The 21,296-nt window shown below is 47.9% G+C and overlaps 1 protein-coding gene across 2 annotated transcripts in view; it reads left to right on the top strand.

Moving 5' to 3' along the window:
* Nucleotides 1-2,105: 2,105 nt before the first annotated feature.
* The window catches only part of SV2B (synaptic vesicle glycoprotein 2B), a 67,815-nt gene continuing 48,624 nt past the window's right edge, over nt 2,106-21,296 (top strand). Inside the window, exon 1 of one of the 2 annotated variants that reach the window (XM_054837495.1) lies at nt 2,106-2,220. The gene's annotated coding sequence lies outside the window, so the exon portion shown is untranslated. Of the gene's footprint in view, nt 2,221-7,787; nt 8,015-21,296 lie in introns of those variants that run through there. The other variant, XM_054837494.1, reaches the window with a different exon arrangement.

Below are 21,296 nucleotides of genomic sequence, written 5' to 3' on the forward strand. Positions count from 1 at the left end.
CTGATAATCACAATGCAATGGTAAAGAACATCTCCCAGATTTATTGCCTCCCTCCCTGCTGATCCTACAGTGAGATTTAACACAAATTTACCCAAGCTAGATCAATCCTGCCTGGGAAACAGTAAGCAAAGTGGATACAGGGAGTTTTCTGGGAATTGAGAAAGTCCCTGCAGGGACATTGGGGTGCTCGTTTGGCCAGTCTGCCACATCTTCCCTCGTATGCAGTCCCACCTGTAAGTGGAAGGTGACATGGAGCAGAGCAGTCTTCTTCTGAGGGAAGCTGTGATGGAGCTTGGAGAGCATCTCCGGGGCTGCCCCAAAGCCCTCTCCAGGGAAACACAGGTATGAACGGTGCTGCGCTTTCTGAGCCTGACCCACGCAAGGTGCAGTGGATCTGGCGCATGCAAATAGTTACTGCGATTTGAAGAATTTGCAGTTTTAATGAGCTGGAGAACTCAGAGGAAGGGTGACAGGCAAGCAAAGTGGTACTCAGTGGCACTGTGAGAGACTGGCTTGCTTTTTAATTTTGCCAAGGCCTTGATACTTGGCCTGTAGCATACAGGAGTGCTGATAATAATTTGACTTCTGAAGTGCTCCCACATCAAAGCAATCAGTGCACTGTACCAAACACAAAATGTAATTAAACTAATGTATTGCGCTAGGGAGAATAAAGCTGAACTTCAGATTTGAGTTCCAATTTTTAAATGAGTGGGTGTGAAAAAAATCTAAATTAATCACCTACTGCATTTTCCATATGGCAGTGGTGCCACCGGTACAGTCACAGGAACTGTAACGCAAGCAATCAGATAAAGAAGAATTTTCAGGCCCCATTTGTAATGCTATCAACAATTACAAACACATCTGAGCTGGAGATGCAAATCAGGGGAGCTGAGGGGGGAGCGGGCTGTAAAATACAGGTCAGAGAGTGTGGAGTGTGTGTCTGGAGTGGCCCTGGAAAGAGCCGAAGGAGTGATATCTCCTAGTGCTTAAACAGCCTGGAGAGGCCAGTAGCGCCAGCATTGTCTTACAAGTGGGGAAACTGAGGCACAGAGTGGGAAATCAGCTTTCTATATGTCACCTGCTGACAGAGCCAGGCTGAGTGGCTGGAATTTCCATTCCACTTCTTTGTTCTGTCCCTTTGGCAAGTAGAAGGAATTCATGCTGCCCTGCAAATCCATGCCTGTTTTCTTTCTGAGAAGCCTGTGGTCCCATGTTCCTCTTCAGTTTTAGGTTACCAGAAGCAGCAATGGAAATCTGCCAGTGAAAATTTTTATTACTCCCATTATCCAGACTAATTTGGGCATCTCTGCCTGGAGAGATGTTGTAGGGTGTGGACATTTCCCCCTCATGCACTGACAATGCTTTCTTAGTAGTTGGGAGCTGCGTCCTTTGTTCCTCAGTAAGACACCTCCTCATGTTACTTGGTTATCTCTTTTAATAATACAAAATATTTGTGGATGGATTTCCGTGGCAGACTACATTCCTCACTGTTGCGGCCACATGGTCTCTTGTAAGCACAAAATTGCATGGACAGTAGGAATTTTCCTGCTGCTGCTCTTCTGGCAGTGAACTCCCAAATAATAGACACAAAGGGATTTTAAACAGAACAGGCTGATCCCGCAGTAGGATTATCCCTGAAACATGGCACCTTCCCAGCCTCACCCTCTAGCCATCCCAGGGAGAGAGGTCTCAAATGTAGCAATGGTCTAGTATATAAAGCGGAGAGATGAAGGATGCCTGCATAATACCCAGTCATGCTGGGATTCCCTTCTACTTACAGCTAGAAACATTCCTGTATGACAGAAATTTAAAAAAAAAAGAAAAATCCCCCATGTAATGAAGAACTCTGCTAGAGAGCTGCAATGCTTAGGCACTGGGTTGGATTTTATTACCGTGATGAAATTACACAAGCTTCACCTCTCTCTCTCTTTGCCTGCCGTGCAGCTTCTCGCTCTCTCCCCTTGTCTTTGGCTGCCTCCGCACACTCCGTCCCCGCTGGCTTTGCAGCTGGGGTGGGGGAGGCAGGGACACAGGCAGGACAGGCAGCCCTGGGCTCCCTCCCAACCCTCGGCTGGGATCCCCTGGGCTGCATCATTGGGATGCGGCGCTCGGCAGGACTGCATCACTGCTAGAGGAGATGCCAGCGCAGAGCCTCACTGCGCCGCACGCCACGCTGCACCGCGCAGACAGCAGCACCACCAACAACTTGGGGTGCCCAAGGTAAGAGCGAGTCACTCCCTCTGCTTCACTGAAAAGGGGTGAGAGGCAGCTGCCGGAGAGCTGGCAGCTCGTGGGGTCTCGGTGCTGAGCGCTGGGCAGCCGGGGAGGCAGCTCAAAGGGCAGGGAAAAGCTCTCTGCAAAAAACTGAAACAAAAGATGCCACTGAAAATGAGGATGCTCAAGGGTGCGGAGTCGGTATCTGAGTTGGGATGAATCGGTGGGAACTGTCAGGGACTGTGTTAGCTTAATGAGATTGGAGGGGTCAGAGCAGTTGTGAGCGAAGCAGCAATTTAAAGTCACCCCGTTCTGCTGCCTAGCTGCTCCTGCTCTCCGGGGGGAGCGGAGGGGCTGCTGCGCTTTGGACTTTTAACTCGGGCTGAAGCAGTTTTTAAAGGAGTGCTCCCAGTGCGTGTCCGGGTCGCGGGGGGTTGGGGGCAGAAAGAGAAGGTGTTTGCATGGGGGAAGGGGCTGTCGTGTCCGCGTGGGAGCTGTGTGTGACTGCGTGGGTGGTGGCACCCAGCCCAGTGTGGGGGTGTGCCGGTACCCACGCACGCACCAGCCCCATTCACCCCGCTGGTTACCGCACTGCCAGCACCCGTTTTAATTGTCCTCCCCTCGTTAGCCTCCCCAGTCTCCAGGAAAGCTTAAATGCAGCTAAAACTACAAACTGCAGGTAGTCGCCTCTGTAAGTGAAGGCACAGAGAGAAAGCAATGATTGTGGGAGCTGGCGGGGCTGCCTCTCTGAACTGCGACTGTTGTGGGATGCAGGTTCTCTGGTGAGAAGTTCCTGTGGGCGTGTGCATGCCTATAGCACATCCTATAACGCATCCAGACGTACATCTCTGCAGGGGCTATTTTTCTTTTAGAGGACAAGTGTTGTTCAAGGGAGATTTTCGTTGCACCTGTCAAACTGCAGTAATATGGTCCATAATGCCAAGATCTCATTAAAAATCATGGATAGGAACTGGCTCCACAAGGATGTTACTTGCCATAGATGACCTCTTCTCAGGAGAAAAAGAGTAGCAACCTGATGATTATAATGTGTAGGTGAGGAGCAGTGCGGTGCTGTGTGCGTGCTGAGGGGAACCTTTGCTGTGTGTAGGTCGGATGCTTGTAAGCACATACTTATTGGTGTCTTGCCATGGGGAGTCATGGCAGAAATTACAGGTAGGACGAGAGTAACTCGTGTGTCTGACATGGCAGCTTGAAAATTGCTGTTTCATGACTCCTCTGGATCCCTAGTATTATCATCTGGGGAAGAGAGATGAAAAGGGTTAATCCTCTGGCGTACTTAGCCAGTTATTGAATAAATAATAATGCTGCACTGATCATCCCAGGGTGAAAGCACTGAGCCGTATGTCTGCTGCTCTTTGGTAATACACCTTAGTGCCTCTGCTCTAAACAACATGTGGCCCTATCACTTCCTGCAGTGGGATGCCCATGGTCAGACTGGCCTGTCCTACAGGACAACCTGGAGGAAGGAGTGGGAGCAGAGGCAGCATCCAGGGCTTTGTCCAGTTCTTCTTCCTGATGGAAAAGCCCTCTTCCACCCTGCAGCAGAAAACGGAGGGGAACACCTCCCGCCCCTGCAGGAGATCTACCACGGGCAGCAGTCACCTACACGGGGACCATGGGTCTCAAGAACCTCACAAGGTCCTAGTTAGGTCCTGATGTCTCCCCTCTTCAGGACCTTGTTGTGAAAGGCATGCCCACTAGTATTAGATGAACTCAGCTGGAGACCAGATCTGCAATGGCACTTTTGGTTTTCTTGACACAATTTTGCAAACACATAGTGTGAGTGCTGGGGGAACCCTCCCAGAGCATCAAAGCCAGACCCAGAAAGCAGCCGACAGGAGACAGCCTTCCTGTTCAGCTTGCCCACTTGAGAGGGGACTGTCCCATCACTATGCTATTTACACCCATTTATGTTCTGGGACATCCCTGAATGAAAGTCACTGGTACCTGACAACTATTGATTAAGGGAGCTGAGCTGGAGGTGGAAGCCCAGCTTTCGTGCCTCCTTGTGCCAGGCTGTGATGCAGCCCCCCAACCTGCAAGCACACAACTGGGTGCTCCCCAAAAGGCAGCCTTGTGCAGGCAGCTGATCTCTGCAAATCCAGCTGCTTGTCTGCAGGCAGAGTGTGGGCACCAACTTCTGAAAGCGCAGTCAAGGTGAATGTGAAAAATCCCTTGATGAAAGTAAGAGTATGTGACCTGGTATTTGGTAGAGAGGGTATGTGAGTTTAGTTTCAAAACAGGAATTGATCCAGCCTGTACCTGCAGGGAAAAGGCAGGATACTGAAGACACATCCCTTTCTTGCTCCTAATAACCTCTGAGCTAGGAGCATTGCTTTTTGGTGAAATGATGTAGGAGAGATGAAGAAGGCAGGAAAATGCCCCATGATCCGTGGTGGTGCTGTCCCACCTGTACAGCACGCTGCTGGACAAAACTTGGCAAGGCAGGTCTGGTTTTTGAGGCACAGCTTGCACTTGATGCAGCATGAGCCCGGCTCCCTTCCTCGCCTGCGTTGAGTGCCAGTGCTCGAGTCCTCCTCTGCTCAGAGCAGTTCTGGGTGGCCTTTTCCTGGCCTGGCCACAAAGTCCCAGAGTTGCTAACAGTCCTGCTGGGGAAGCCTTGAAAATCCTCTTCCTGCACCGTCAAGTCAGCAAATTGATTTTCCGGATCATAAGCTGAACTTCCGATATTGTTCTCTTCTGAAAAGATTATGGAATTACTCCTGTGCTAATGAATGCTTTAATGTTACAGTGACTAAAAGTCCCATAAGGGCATTAACAGCCAAAAAAAAGATGCTGTAGGAAAAGGCAGCCTGGGTTGGCTGTGTCAGACCTTACTTCATCATCTGGGGCAGAGGGGAGGAGGAAGATGACTGAAGTTGGAAAATGAGAGAAGGATGAGGAGAGACGTGTGGTCTGCTGGTAACCTGCCGAATCCATCAGGGATACCTTCCGCAGTTCCCAACTTTATCCCTCTTTCTGCAAGGGCAAGCAGGGAAGGCAACACGTTACCTATTGCTTTTCCTTTTCAGCAGCTCTCTGGCAAATACGCGTCCTCTCGGCAGCGGGGACGACTCAGCTCCTGGTGACCCGCCGGGAGAGCCCCGAGGGTGGGTGGCAGAGTCAGGTCGCCATCCCCAGCTCCCCGGGTCGGGCTGCTGCAACCTGCCGTGGGATTATCCGAGTTTAGCACTTACCCTTCTACCCTCCCAATGCGTTGCTGTCAGACTCTGTAGTTCTGGACCGTGACACTGATTTCCAAATAAACACGAGGACAGTATATGCTCTGACCCCACCAAAGGAGTTTGGCATTTATTAGGGAGAAAATATGCTTCTGGGGATGAGTCTGCCGTGATCCTGCTGGCTTTCACAGAGCTACAGCCTTGCCTCTGCTTTACTAACCCTGGTTTCATTGCACCGTAACTCCACGGGGTACAACTGGGTTGTGCTGGATTTGAGCGAGAGCAGAGTTACCCCCCTAAGACGGGATGGAGAAGCAGTGCAGGGAAATCATCTCCGTGCCACAGGAGCTGCAACGCACAGGGAAGGCTGGTCTATATTTAGGTAAGGGCTCTGCACAGAATGGGTAATCCTCTTTCTGTGAATTATCCAGCCTGGGGATTAGACTGCTTTAAACTACCCCTGGCCTCCCCTGCTGCAGCCGGGCTGGGAGGGAGCCGGAGGGGGGGTAATGGCTGGAGGGAGGGAGGGAGGGAGGGAGAGAGGTGCGGGCAGGTTGCTGATGACTCATTTGGCTGCTGCCAGCCTTGCCAAGAGCTCCGAGAGGTCGCCGCGGGCCCAGACGCAGAGTGACACACGAGTGACGTGCAAGGCGAAAGGGAACATTATGGCATCCCAATTAGGAAAGAACACGGAGCTTTATAAATAATTGCGGAGATGAGGGAGTGCGGCAGCAGGTAGGAGGAGGGACAAGAGACCCAAAGCAGCAGTTTTCCAAAGTGCAATATCCTCGCTAGACTTTTTCGAGCTGTTTCTCTTACCAGAAAAAGGGATGCTTTTTGAACTGCAGCCGATACCTCTGAGAAGATGCTCCCAACCCACCTGCTTGGGCTGACTCTGCCAATGTGATTCGGGGGATGCACGTCGGGTTCATCTATTTGGAGTGTGACTGGCTCACTGTCAATACTCCATTAAAATGTTGAAGGGAGGCCAATAACACAGCTCAGGGACAGTGAGGGTGTGGGGGCAAATGGGATGTGAGGAGGGAGGCAGGCTGGATTGCACCAAAACCTGAATATTTCACTCACAGTTGTGGGGCGAGTGCCCTGTGTCTAGAGAAGACGGATTTCTGTCCTTTACCTAGTGCACACCTTCTAGAAAAGAGTCGTGTCACTAATCTCACCCTGGGGACTTGTACATGCCATAGAGGAGACGTTCTTGTCACCCTTACATGTGGGGCTTGGGACAAAGCTTTGGTGGGGAGAAGAGCAAGAAAGGTTTGGCTGTGCCGTGCCGGGCTGTGGCTGACACCCAGCTCTGCAGGGATGGCAAGGGGGCTCTTCCTCCTGGTGCCGAAGGCAGCGGAAAAAGGGAGGGATCTGCTTGTGAAGCAGGAACAGAGTCCTTGTCCGGGAGACAGCTGGCACCGCTCATTGTCTGTACCTGGGTTTGTGGTGGGGCCACTCTTTTTCCTCTCCTAATCTCTAGAAGCTGGGATCTATCTCAAAACTAGTATGGTTTGTCTTCCTTCACTCAGCTTTCCAGAGTGAACTAAGAAATCAGTGCAGGGTTTTGATTTCTCCAATTCCCTTTGAATTTTACTGCTGCCTGCAGGTCTTGTCACCTTGTCCCGGAGTTACATCCCTCTGGATGCTAACCCTGGGGACCCCCACAGTACGGCTGCCATCCCCCAGACTCAACCTGGCCACCCTCCTCTGGACTGCTGAAAAGTTGGGCTTATTTGCGCGGAAGTCAAGTGCGCCAAGGCACTTTAATTTTCCTGCATTTAAATCAATTTATTCTACTCTGCTGCTTATCCTTCATAACCTAAATCAGGATTTCGACCCTATTGTATTTTCCCCTGCCCAGAACTGGGACAAATTGAAAGCCTCGTCCTGCTGTCCAGCATTCCCGCTTTTACCCACATTATCTAGAGGATGCCATTTAAATAAATTCAGGGCAGTTTGAGTTGAAGAGGGGTAAAACACTGCTCTCCCAACTCACTGCTAGGATGGGGAATACCTTGGCTGGCCCTGCACCTCCCGCCTTGCCCAGACACACAGGCAGAGTCAGAGCAAACCCTGGCTTATTTCTGCCTGCGAGGTTAGAGCTCGAAATCGCTGGAGAAAGCCTGGATGAAAGAGGGAGAGCAAAGAAAGGAAAGACCGGGGAAAGTCTGCCTTTAACATGAGCTAGTGTCTTTCCTCCCTGTGTCGCACATCCTCAATTTCCTGTTTAACTTAAAATCAACACATCTGTCACGTTAGCATCTCCCACTGCCTGGTTCCCCCAAGCCACCCCCCTCCCATCTGCTCTCTCTCCTGCCTCCAGCCTCCCTCCGCTCCTATCGCTTTCTGGCTGGGGGGGGAGTGCCTGCGCCTGTGTTTTCTGCTGGCCGATGGACTTTTCCATTGCTTGTGCTTCAGTACCTGGATGCGGTCGCAGCAGGATGATTGGCTTGGCTTGCAGAGCATTTGTTTCTAATCTCCGGCTTGTGACACCCTAGCAAAAAGGGGAGACCCTTTCAGGAGCAGCTCCACAGGCTAGAAAGAGGGGAAATGGCTGGTGAACGGCTGTGATGAAATATTTCCTAGTTTTGGTAAGTGATGCTTTTTTCTCTTTGGTCCCTTTCTGGACAATCGGTCTGGATGCAAAAGTAATAAGGCTTAACGGAGTAAAAAAGCATAGGGAGGGGAGCTGAAAAAGAGACAGAAGCAACCAACGAAACCTGTTCAGTTTGTACTAAAGCTTTTCCAGGGGCCAGTGCTCATCAAAGCAATTTAATTACTATTAGCGAGAGGCTGGGAGCTGAGCAGATCAGGCAATGTGTGTGCCTAGGCAGTCGGAGCAGCTTTCACTCGGATGCAGTTTCATCGCCCACTCTGTATCATTTTTCCTATGTGATTTCCGGCTTGATCTGGGGCATATTCAGAACTCACGGCTAAGCACCAGTGATGGTCTCCATGGGGTAGTCCTAGGTGAGCTGCTACCTGAATGCTGCTTTTTCTGCCCTATGCTCTTTACTGCAGGAGTTTTGGAAGGTCATTCATGAATTCTTGCCCCTCAGTGGATACATAAAGCCCCTCAACTTTTTTAGCTGATAAACATCGTGAAGTCTAACTGCATTTTTTTCCCTGAAACCAGTCCCCTAGGTTCTGTGAATAGCAGATATTTAGAGACATGCAGATAAAAACGTTTGGAAGGAAGAGGGTCTTGCTGGACTACATGCTGCTGGGACTGTGAGCTATCTGATGTCCTGGACATTGGCTTAATTTAAATGAGATGTTTGTGAGTCAGTTTATCTCTCAGAACTCTCTAAATGGGTGTCCTGCTTCTAAGTCGAGTGACAGCAGAGCTCTTTCACTAGGGATGAATTTAGGACCCTTCTTTAAAGAGGATCAGGGAATAATAAACCTAAGAGCAGCCTTTGCAATCTGGCTGTATTGAATCTGCAAAGGTCTGTACATAACATACCGCTGTTGACAAAAAACAATGGAAAAATACAGTGGTGAAGCTTTGGCAGTTCTTCTGACAGGTACAAAGCTCTGACCTTCTTGACAGACCTGTGTTCCACCCAAAAACTGGTGCAAAGTTTGGCTTGGAATACCAAAACAAATTCTTTCTGGATTTACTTATGAAAGGCAGACTTAAAAACTACTCCTGAAGAACATTGCAGACATTATTTGTTTATAAAAATATTCATCTCATGATGTATTCATACAGCAACATCCACTTGCTAAAAACTCACACATTTCCTACTCTTTGATGTTAGATACCATGACACTGAGTGGGGCACTCTGGTTATTGTGCTTACTCTAGAGCAGCCTTGGAATTTCAAGCACCAGTTACATTAAATGTAAAGAAAAGCATCCTTCTCTCCTAGGCAGCATGTTTTGGCTTGGATTTTTGTTTCATACATGTTTCAGAGTGATGATCTTTTGTACCAAATCTTTGTCTCGCAAACTGTAGGTGAAGTGAAGACAGGAAAATGGAAGGGGCTTTGCATGACTTTGAATCCCAGCACTGTGCAATAAGGAGAGAGTGCAGGAATTCCCAAATTTGCTGTCTGGGGGGTGGGTAGTTGATGATTGTATCTGTGAGGAAATCTTAGAGAGGACAGTTTTTCTTCCTCTAACTGAAACACTATGGTTTGTTTCAAAAGGTTGAAAATCTTTCATTCCATGTTTCCTGGAAAAAAACCACTTCCAAGCACCAGAAATTTCTAGCAATTGGGGTTTTTTTTTTGGTTGAATTATCTTCTAAAAACTGCAGGAATGCTGATATCAGAGTATCTTTGCTGTCAGTTTTGTGACTGTGTGCACTTGACTTTTCTCCCACGTTCTGTCTGAGATGTTGGCCAGTGGTGACTGTGCTTTCCTGGTCCCTGCTGCAGTGTTGTCTGGAAGGGTTAATTTCCCCTCTGTAATTAATGTCTCTGTAATATTTATAAAGAGAAAATCCTCATATCCATCTGTGGTAATTTTGGTATGTCTGCCAAGACGAAATTCTAGGGCCAAATGAATATTACAATATGCTAGATTTACAGATTTTTATAGCATCCCAAAGATCTTTCCTGAGAGATGCTGATTTGAGGTTGGGGAAGTGAAGGACAGATCCTAAAGTCTTTGTCTCCGGATGGAAAGAGAATTGAATGTACTACAGAATTAATGAATGTTATGACTTCTAATTGAATTTTAGTCTTTTATCATGGATATTTGGGCTAAAAAAGTTGGATTTCCCTTGTGAAAAAATCGATTTGGTAAGGCCAGGGAGTCATATGAGATCCTAAATGAAGAAGACTCCAGATCATTTATGTGAAGACAGTTTCATCAGTGTCATTATCTTCCCAAGACAAGGTAATCAAGGAGATGGAAGATGAAACCTTTCCTTACCAGGGAAACTTCCACATTATTTGATTGAAATTGGAATCCAGTAACCTCCTGCTTGTCTCTCCAGATTTTTCTTACCACATCTGCTAAATTACCACCAGCTATTTGCGTTTTAAATGAGGGCTTCCTCCCGCACAACCCATCTGCTCAGCCTGTTTGTTCTTCCCATGCAGTCACGACTTTGTGATCACATTTGTGTCAGTAGAAACACACTGGTGTTGGGGGGAGAAGGAAGAGGGGAACAAGGTGGCCTTGGAAATTCCCTTGGCTGGGTTGAATTTGAAAGAGGGATTGGGTTAAAACAGGGGGAAGAACCTCTTACGAAAGAGAATTAAGCCAGGGCAAGGGAGCCAGGAAGTTCAGGACACTCTGAAGACAAATCTTCTCTTTTTCTAGTACTATCCTAACAGATTCTTCCAATTAGACATCATAGGATGTCCCATGTCTAAGGTGATGTAGCTCAGCTGGGCATGTTCTGGGTTGCCTTAATACCAGGAAGAAAGAAGAAATCCAGGCTTTTCTTGCTTGTGGGTGGCTGAAATGTGAGAGAACTTCACAGTATTTATAGCTGCGTCATTAAAGTGGAGAGTCTACAGGTTTTCACAGATGTTTTCTACTCACCTTGGTGTGACAAATCTGGCAATATGATTACAGATATAGAGGGATATGACAGAGATCTACAAAGTTGTGAGTGACATGGAGACAGTGAGTAGGGCTGTTGACTATCTCTTCCCATCCATCCAAGACCGAGATAAGATCAGAACGAGCTAATAGAAGCCAGGTACAGTTCCAGGATGCCTCTGCCTGCCCATTCAAATGTGAGGCAATCCTAGTCCATAATCTAAATAGCCATCTCCAAATAATAAGCACTGCTATGGTCAACATGGCTTCCAGACCAGAACTGCCCTATGTCCAACCAGCTTGAATCTATCTGTACCCCTTATATAGATCAGATACAGATACTGCTGTTGTTTTGCAAGATGGTCCAGAAAAAAAGAAAAGCTGGATGTGCTGAGATGTACTCAGCTGTGTTTTCTTCTCCCAACTCTTACAGGAGGTCAGGAGCAGGATAGCTCCCATCCCCCACAGCCACGAGGGTCCTGTAGACTGTGTGCCAGAGATTTGGGGTGTCATGACCTGGCTTAGCTCAGCTTATATGGGAGTCACCCATGCCTGGTGTGCATTTTCTATAATGAGAAGGATCTATAATGAGGGGGATAGCCCATGCATGGCTGAAAGCAGCTGTATCTTAGGTGGAGCAGGGCAGCCAGGAGAGCAGAATATATTCTATTCAACAATGGAGGTGCTGGGAAAGAATGGAGCCCTAAAGCAGTACTTTTGACTGAAGAAATTGCTCATGATGGTCCATGCATGGACAGAGCCATCTGAGAGATGCCCTCTCTCTTCTCCTGCTTCGCGGTTGCCATTGTCCTGCCTAGGAGAGGGACGCAGCGCTTTCACGTGAGGACTGCGGCAGGCCTGATGCTGGCCAGGCTCTTACAGGAGATGCTGCAGGACTGTGTGGCAGCTGGTTCTTGATGATTCAGTGTTTCCAGTTAAAGTTGATGTTTAGCTGTGATTCACAGCAGCTCTTGTGGGAGGTGGGTTTGGAGGAAGCTGGAATTCATCCACTCCCGACTAGGTGATGGATGGATTTGTTCAAGCTCTGGTACCAACTGTGCTGCCAGCACAGCAGCTGCCTCCCTGGCCTCCCATCCTCCCAAACTGACAGCGAGTGAGAAGAGTGGTGTCCCCCGGACAAGGCAGCCCTGGTATTTCTACCCAGCAGGGCCCTGGGCACCATTGCAACCAGAGAGTTTCCCAGTCCTGGCCTGAAGATGATCCTTGTGAGGTGTTTTGTAAAATGTGAGAGGCTGAGTAAAATCCCTGCAGGAGATTTTTACCACGGAGAAAGAGCCAATCTGCTCCTGCACATGGTATGTGTTTTGCACCCCTCCTACTCTCAGGGGCTGAGCTCTGGTACTGCAGTGGTGAGCTGAAGGCAGGTCCTCCGCCAAGACAGGAGTGGTCACAGCCAGGTCTCGGGGACCACATCCTTCCAGGCAGCAGGGAAAAACCTGCCTCCTCCATAGGACATTTCTCTTGCCCTTATGGCAGGTGGTCAGGCTGCTGCAGATTTGCCAGCTTTAACTACTCTAATTTTTGCAGCTTACAGGTTCCTGACCTCCTGAGCTCATATCCATGCCCTTCTTGGGCATGCGCAATGCTCCTGGTGTCTCCCCTCTGCCTTGGCACTCAGAGGAAACCTCTGTAGAGGTGGTGGTGGTGGCGGCTTCTTTGAGGAACCTCATTTATGTAGCAGTCCTACGAGTAATGATGGTCCTCAAACAAGCTCAGTGACATCTAGTTTTGCAGCTACCATCCTCCTCTGAGGCATGTTCCCAGGGGGATTAGCACAGCCAGAATATGAAGTTAGAGTCAAATTGAATTGGATGCCTCCATGATGATGATTGAGGGATTGGTGAGGTTTGGGGGACAAGAATGGAAGTACACAAAAATACTTCTCTGGCTGTGTTTGACATAGGGAATCGATTGCACTGGACACTTATACTGATGGATAAAAGCTCCTTTAGATTTATAAGCTATCCCTGGGTGGGTGGATCCTGGTTTCAGGGCTGTAAATCCAGTAAAATGAGCAAAATTCTTCTGGACTTATACCAGAATAAGAGATACATAGGCTGCTGTGAGGGATATGGCACCTCATAACGTAATAAACACAAAAAGTGATCATTCTGCTCTCTGGCCGAGGGCACTGTCTGCCCTGATAGACGGGAGGGAGTGAAGAAGAGGGGGTGATTTGGGCTCATGGCTGCTTGGGGCCACAAGAGGTGTGGGCTTTTCCCAAAGCCCTGCAACTGGAAACTGGTTCTCAAATGCTTTCACACTGCAAGGGGGGAAATCTGACCCTAATTCCTCTCACCTCCTTCCACTGAAGCTCAGAATGGGCACCAGCAAGATCAGGTGCTTCTTGGGGGGGTACTTTGTCCTTCTGCATCCCCACGCCACATGCACTCACAGCCCAAATTCACAGATATTTTAGCAGGGCTGTCTCATTGCAGGGATCTAGTGTGCATTAATTATCAGCATGTGTAGATGAGGTGTTAAATGATTTATAGACAGACCCAGATTGAGAAAGCCCAGTGGTTTCTTCTGATGTGTAGCTGCTGTTGGCAATTAGTCAAGCTTTCCTGGCATTCAGGAGAAGCTGAGGAGCCTTTTTGCTTGCGATACAGACCCAAAGTTGCTTGGTGGAGGCTGGATGTCCTCGGTGAGCCAAGGCGAGTTGCAACCAGCATGAAAGGAGCGTGGAGCCCATTTCCAGTGGGGTGGGTGCATGCATGACGAACCCTGCCGTCACTGCTGCCATTTATTACCCCTTCTGGGGACTGTGGCGATGCTCTGACATCAAACCACCCTTGGGAACACGAGGAATGCCTTTTGCATTCTCAGAGTCAGAGAATGGCAAATCAAAGCAGAGTAATTTTAATTAATCCTGTATTTATTATTTATCACTAATTGAATGTGCTTTCAGTGCTTTTTTCCCTTCTTTTAGATAAGGGTGTATAGTGTTGGTAATTAGTATCTATTTTTTTGATGCTAGCAAAATAGGATCCTTTGTTTTAGGAGCTCAGATACCGCAAATCATCAGAGATGCTGCCTTTGCTGCGGCCGTGCCTGGCGTGGCGCCCATGGGTGCCAGGCAGCATGGGGACCTCCAGCCCAGGGTGTCCAGCAACAGGGAAGGAGAAGCCAGAGCGTCGCTGAGCTGCCGGGGGAGCTGCAAGGGGCTGGGGAGGGTGCAGGACTCAGGGGCCCGGGTAGGAAACGCTCATAGACCATTTCTGACCAGAGGGCATTTGGCATTTTGACACTTATGTTTTTCAAACGCCAGGCATGACCACTGAGTAAAGCAGGATGCTTCAGGAGCTCCTTCTTACAGCTTTGGTTTAAAGCAACCTTGCTTAAGCATGGGAGTTAAAAACAGAATCTGCACTGAATGCTGCAGAGCCAACCCAATGAAGGATGATGTCCTTTCAGTGCCTCTAATCCCCCTGAAACACACACAACAGGCACTAAGGGAATGGGGAAAGATTAGAAAAAGCCTAAATTTGCTCCCCTACACACTGCAAGTTCTGCAAAGCCTTGTCTGTAGCTGCAATTTATACCTTGCCTGCTTTAAAACCAAAAAGAAGCGGGAGAGAGCTCAAGTCCTGCTGACTTACAATTACAGGGTGCTGAGCACAGCAATTTCCCAGCCGTCAGTGGGAAAGAAAGTAAGATTTACACCTGGACGGCAGCTGAGAAGTTGGAAGAGAGGAATGAAAAATAAGGTGCTTCAAAGCCATGCCATTTGAAAGCTGCTGGGGCTGCAGCAGCAGCCTGGAGCGGGGCTCCCGTTTGGCTTTCTACAGCAACGAGCGTGCAAAGGACACACGAGTGCTCAGGCTGGAGAGAGGCTCGGTGAGGACAGGAGCACCCACTCCCCCTCGCCTGCTCTGCACCAGGCAGCTGATGCCCGTCCCCGCTGTTTGAGGCCACGCAGCTGATTAAATATTGAAAGGGTTTCGTTGCTGTTGCTTGAAAGCTTCTGTCTGGATGAAAATGAAGTTATGTGAGGACAAGTTTGTGCTGGTGCAACCAGTCTCTGTTTAAATACAGCTGACCATAAACAGACCAAAAATAGCTTTGTGGGTTTAAACGTAAAGGCACCATTAGGATGTGGGTTTGGGTTAGTTCTTTTTGTAGCCAAAGTGTGGGAGAGCTCAGGGAGGGAGCTATTGCAGATGGGGGTCAGGTTGATTTATCAGAGAGACCCTGTGGCATTCAGAGGGCGTTACGGGTGCTCAAAGGCTGGTTGTGATGAGAGATAATGCCGGAGGTTTGCGTGTTCACACAGCAGCCTTGCTCCAGGCTCACCTCCCACACACTCCTGGCACCCCAGCAGAGATGGTGATGGATGGAGATGCAGGCAGAGAGCGGGGAGGGAGCAGGGATTTGTGGTGGGTTATAGGATTAGGCAGAGGCAGGAGAGTGGGGATTATGGGTAGGGGCCAAAAGTGGATGGAGGGAGAGATGAAAAGGGTTGATGTTTCTGGGAGGCTGCTTATAAGCAATGAGAGAGCTCCATGGAGAGCTGGGCACCTTGAGGTAACTAAGGAGTGCAAAAAGGAAGCCAAGGGTGGAGGAAGAAGGTCCTTTACTGACTAGTAGCACAGCAAATCTCAAATATAGACAGGAATAGTTGCTTTCAGCTGGAAGTAGAAAAACTGACCATTTCTCTGCTCTCCAGCCAGGTCCACTGTTGCACTCTCATATTCTGAGAGGCTGTGGAGGGCATTTTCCAGCCTGTTACCTGTGTGCAGTTAGGAGCTTCCTTTACGGCTTGGTGCCTTTCTGAAAGAGCAGCAAAGGGACAAGCCTTCATGTTCCCCATCAGTGGGTACTAGAGATCTCCCACCACCCCTCTGTGCTTTTGGATAACCTGGCTGCTGGAGTCACCCACAGAGGTCCCAAAATCACTAGTAACACCCACCTGTACTTCCATGAGTTTGTACAAAATTGCTTCCTTCGTGTGTCCAGCCCCAGCGAGGATGCAGCGATTTCGGTCTGTCAGTGGGACGTGTTCTGCAGGGAACACCACAGCAGGGGCAGCAGCAGGGCTTTGAGCAGTCAGAGAAGACACATTTGAGCTGGAAAAGAAAGTTCCCTTCATTGTCTGAGTGTCCAAAACAGATGTTTGAGTCTTCTGTCCTGTGACCAAGGGAAAACTTGGGGAAAATCTCTCTGATCTGGCTAAGCACCAATATATCCAGAGAATAGTTATTCACCTGATTTTAATGTTGGTGCACTCTGCACAGATGCTGGATAGTCTGACCTCAAAGTGCCAGGCCACCCAGCAGGCAGACAGGCCATCTAGCCTGGGGGGAAAGGACGAGCTGGGTAAAAAGCTGGACAGTGTTTGCTAAACCCAACAAGAATTTAGCAGCTGCATTTTTTCAGTGGTCAGGACAAAGGGATGATATGTATCTCTCTTGTTCAAACTAAGATGGTGTGTCTGCAGCAGTTTGCTGTTCACATTTTCATTATTCTTTAGAGCTAATTGAAACTTGATTTAAAAAATTACGTTAATCAGTTCAGCTTATAGTAGCCATTGATCAGAGTTTTTTAATGGTGTTATGTGAAGATTGTTAATTGTACTTGATTAGAAAAACATAATCACAACAGGGCTGATGGATGGATTCTCAGCTGATCAAATCTGTATTAATCTACAGCCCTGAGGTTCTGATCCATAACATATTTGAAATCAAATTAAAAATCCAGACTGGTGTTATTAGAATGGGATGTGTGTTCATGGGGAAAGTAATTTGATATAAAGCTGGCATCTTTTTTTGTCCTTTCAGAGTCTAGTGTAGCTGTTCAGTTTCAATTATTTTTTCCTAATTGTTATAAAAAAGTTGTTATCGCACTGGGAAGTATTCCATCTGGAACACTTCCAAGACATTTCCTTTGGCATTTAAAAATTTAAATTCTGAAATAGATTTTTATTCCTATGAGTTTTAGATAAGCCATGTGATTAAAAACCATCCAGAATTTCCATTTCCAAACAGTGAACAGTAAAATGCAGGACCTGACAGTAATTATTTAATTAACCATTGTTGGTTGGGGTTTTTTTCCTCATACCTGCTATGAAATAATACTATGATTTTGGCAGGCTTACAACACCTGAAACCATGTGGCTGAGCAGAAGTGTGTGACATGTAAGAAAGAGAATGCAGTCTATTATATCTGTGCTACACAGGTTTTCCCTCAAGTGGGAGATAGCACAGGGTCTGCCAACCCCAAACAGTTGCAAAAAAGCTCCCCAGGTAAACAGTTCAGTTCAGAACAGACGTTCCCCCAGGGGTTTTGATCTCCTGTGCATCTTCCTTTCCCAGCGCTAACTGAATGGGAGGATTTTCCCCTTTTGATGCTTTGTGAAGGCAGAACCCCAGGGGCTGTGGGACGGGGGCTCAGGGCAGAAGCTGAGCCCTGCTCTGCACAACTACTGCTCTCACTGAAAGGAGCTCTTTAACTCCCACGGGGGCTGTGGCACCTGAATTATAAGAGACAACCTTTGTCTTCTTTCAATTAGTAAGTCTCACTGTTATTGAGCTTCTTGCTTGCTTTCATTCCTCCTTTCTTCCAGTGCGTGTGAGGGATCAGCCGTGGAGGGATCTCCCCTGGGTGGGAAAGGCTATCATGGAGGGATGGCTGTGGGAGTGATGGTGCAGGGCTCGGGGCCATCCACCTCCTTGCCGGGGAGCCAGCGGGTGCTTCAACGGCATCAAAACGAGCAGCTCCGTGCCCTGCCTTTACAGCGGGCTGGGCAGTGGCAGCTGGGGAACCCTACCCCGTGGGGTACAGGGAATAATGAGCAGCTTCCCTGATTAACTCTGGTAGCGGCTGCTGAGTTAATTAGTGGTTGAATCTAGGATGCTAGCAAAACGGTATTGCTAATTTGTCCACAAATGCAGCTTGGAGGGTTTGGGGTGAATTTCATCCCCACCGTTAGCAAAAGTAATTTTCAAGATCTGTTTCAAAACGAGTGTTTGAGCAGGAGATGCTATGGCTGTTTCCACTGTGAGATCCCATAATGAGATTTAATCTACGTGAGATTTCAGTGCAGAGTCTTCCTACATGGCTTCATTTTGCATCCATCTGGTCCTGTTTGCTCATGTCTGGACTGCCTTGCCCTTGCCAGGGGTGGTCATTCCGGTTTCATCTTCCCACAGAGGGGGAATCTTGCTTGCTCCAAGCAAGGGAGATCAGGTTAAGCATGAGAGGCTCCTGAGAGGTGTCTAGAAATAATTCATTTACTGTGGTTGCAGAAGCAGAGGCTTGCTCTGACCAGCCATGCATGGTTAAGGCACATAAAGGCAGAGATCTCTCAGGATCCAGCTCATGTGCAAAGGGCAGACGGGATCCACGAAGCCTTTACTAATTTCACAGGGAGCAACCATTCAGGTTTGCACGCACTCACAGCATCCCAGTGAGCATGCCTGTGTCCTTGCAGCTGGATAAAAGCCGTTAACAAATGTTCATTACAATAGTAACCATTTGGCCATTGGCTTGCCTCCATGCTAAGACTGGTGCATCAGCGACTCTGTTTGCTGCCAGTTCCAGGTATACAGATGTTTGCTTCAGGGGTTTTATGGAGACTGTAAACTGTTTGGATCGGGATATTGCATCTGCGCTTTGTCTACTTTCATCAGATGCTCTTTCTAAAGGGCATTGGAGATAACAGTCTTCTGAGCGGGTGATGGAAAAAAGGTGGAGTGAAAAGGGAGAAAGGGTGTAAAATGGAGTTGCTTGTTCAGTTACTGCTCAGTTACTGAGCACGGAGGTGGGTTTTTCTTTCTTTCTTTTTTCCCAGCAATTGCTGATCAAATGTGCATATCAAAGTTTACTGAACAAGCCCTTTCTGCATCCTTATGCAAAACAGTTCTTGCTTGAAGACAGAGCCAATTACCGTGCATGTATTTACCTAGCTCTAGGAGCCTGCCTAGCTCCTATCTATATTTCATGAGTCTCGACGCTCCCCGAGGCTTGCCGCACTCTGCTCTGCCTGCAGTGAAGGGCTCCTCAACTGCAAAAGCAACAACGACTCCAGAAAAAAACGCACGGGCAGATGAAGCTCCCTGGATTACCTCCCCTGGCAGCCTTGGCCTTATCCCCATAATGCTGGGTGGCATTTGGATGCTCTGTCAGAGCCTGCCAGCAGTCAGGCACGTGCGGTAGCCACCGGCTGGTGCTCAGTCTACCTGCCATCAGGCTGATGTGGAAAACAAACTGCTCCTCACACCCTGTGCAAGTTGGTAGCCAGTAACAGTACTAACCCCCTCCTGCCATGCTCTGGTGTCTTTTCCATCTTGAATTCATAGAAGGGTGAAGGCAAGGTCTGTTACATCTTCTGGCTCAGCTGTACAGTCAGCACGGGGCTCACACAGGATACTTCCCCAGCAGTTTATCTTTGATTTTCAGCAACCCTGGTGATGAGGTTTCTGTGTTTCCCCTTGAGATCCTGTCCTTCAGCCCCAGAAATATTGCTGTCGGGAAGCTTTGGCTAAACTTCAGCCTCAGTTTGAATTTCAGGCTTTCACATCTGCTGCAAATGCCCCAGCACCTGGCCAAGCTGATCTCTCGTTTGGTGTGACCGGGAATGGATCAGCAGGAGCGCAGCACTCCAGCTCACTCCCCTGCATACTTCCCGTGCAAACGTAGCTGGCTCTGAGAAGTAGACAGACTAAGGGGTTTTTTGACTCATTCATTGCTTAGAAATATTCTTTCTGTTCCCAACTGAAATGTCTTTCTGGCCAGATCATGCTCTCCTTGTTCTTGCATTCACATTAGATTAGGAGTATTTTTTTCCTTCATTTTCCTTTCCACTGCTCTCAGCACAGCTGGGTCCGGCTGGACAGTAAGGACACTCCATTTCCACTATGCAATGAAGCCAATGGGTCGACGTAAAAGAGAAGCTCCCCACGTCTTTTTGGAGAACATGCTCCTTCCCTCTGGTCAAAGAATGTTCATCCAAACATTTTCTTCTCAAAAGAAAAATGATCTATGCTGGACAAATTAGAAATGTTTTAGAAGCAAATGTTTCCTTTTGTCCTTTTTCACTGAAATGGACTGAACCCACTGCAGAATTCTGAATCCTTGGGGAAAACCTGCCAAATTTTGAATAAAGATCTTGGCTGATATGAAGAAAAAGTTTATCAGCATCTGGTTTTTCATAGAAAACTGGACTATTTTTGATCCTTTCTCCCTGCCTGAATGAAACAGACAAGCAAGGAGCAGAAAACACTTCAGTCTCATTTTTTAATATTCAAGGTTATTCCACTGGTTTCTAGCAGAGTCTACATTTGCTGGGCTCTCTTAGTCAGAATCATGTGGAAGAATCAATGTCTGTTCTTTTCAGCAGAGCTGTATTTTTAGAAGGAATGCAGAAAATAAGGATATGGTTGTATTTCTTTAACTAATATGTGGGCTTTCCAACGGTGCTCTATTTTTATTATTTTGAATTAACTTTAGGATTGAAATACGGTGGGTCTTGGCTGGTATTTGAACCCAACTGTGCCTATGTGATTTCTTTACATTGCTTTTATTGTGGAAAGAACAAATGACACATCAGAGTTAAATCTTCAGTCGTTCATAGTGCCGCTTGCTATTCTTCCAGTTGGGATGAAGCCAAAGGAATAATCATGTTTATCTATGCAATGCATATCTGTGAAATCTGCAGTTCCCATTGCTCTGGGATCCAAACCCAGGTGATTTTATGACAGCTAATAACTGCTGTAATTAGGAACCTAATTAAATATCCTCTGATCTTACCCTTCTCAGAGTCAATCAGCTCAGGGGGCTGGTTTAGATTCTCCCTCTCTCTTCACACAGTCTCGTACAGCAAGTAAAGCATGGATGATTTTTAGCATCTTTTGAAGTATTAGATACTGCTCATCAGCTTCCCAGAACTCAGGGATGAATAGACCAGCAGCATGAGCTGATGTGGCTAGTAAGTTCCTACAAAGTATATTGAATATATAAAATAATAAATCATACAGAATGACTGAGTTAGAAAGGAGCCAGGAAGGGCAGGAAAGCTTTGCCACCTTCCAGCAGAGAAAGTCAGCGTTGCCTCGACCATCTGTAGCAGCGCAGCAGGGGATTTGTCAGGTTAGCGTTAAAACAGCTCTGAGAAGGGTCTAATCTGTGGCTGGGGGCAGGTGCTGAGGGTGCTGTACAGAAGGATCAGCAGTTTTGTCTTCACTTGGCAGCCAAGGTTACTCTACCAGAAGAAATCAGCGCTGTCCATGAGCCAAGGGAGCTCTCTGCATGATGTCATGCTGCAGGGGAACCCCTTGCTCCAGAGACCTTCGGGCAGTGCTTTCCTTCTGCAAAGCACAGGAGATGGGAGAAGCAGAAAGAAAAGCCAGC

The sequence above is a fragment of the Grus americana genome, chromosome 10, assembly GCF_028858705.1.
Source record: "Grus americana isolate bGruAme1 chromosome 10, bGruAme1.mat, whole genome shotgun sequence".
Taxonomy (NCBI): domain Eukaryota; kingdom Metazoa; phylum Chordata; class Aves; order Gruiformes; family Gruidae; genus Grus; species Grus americana.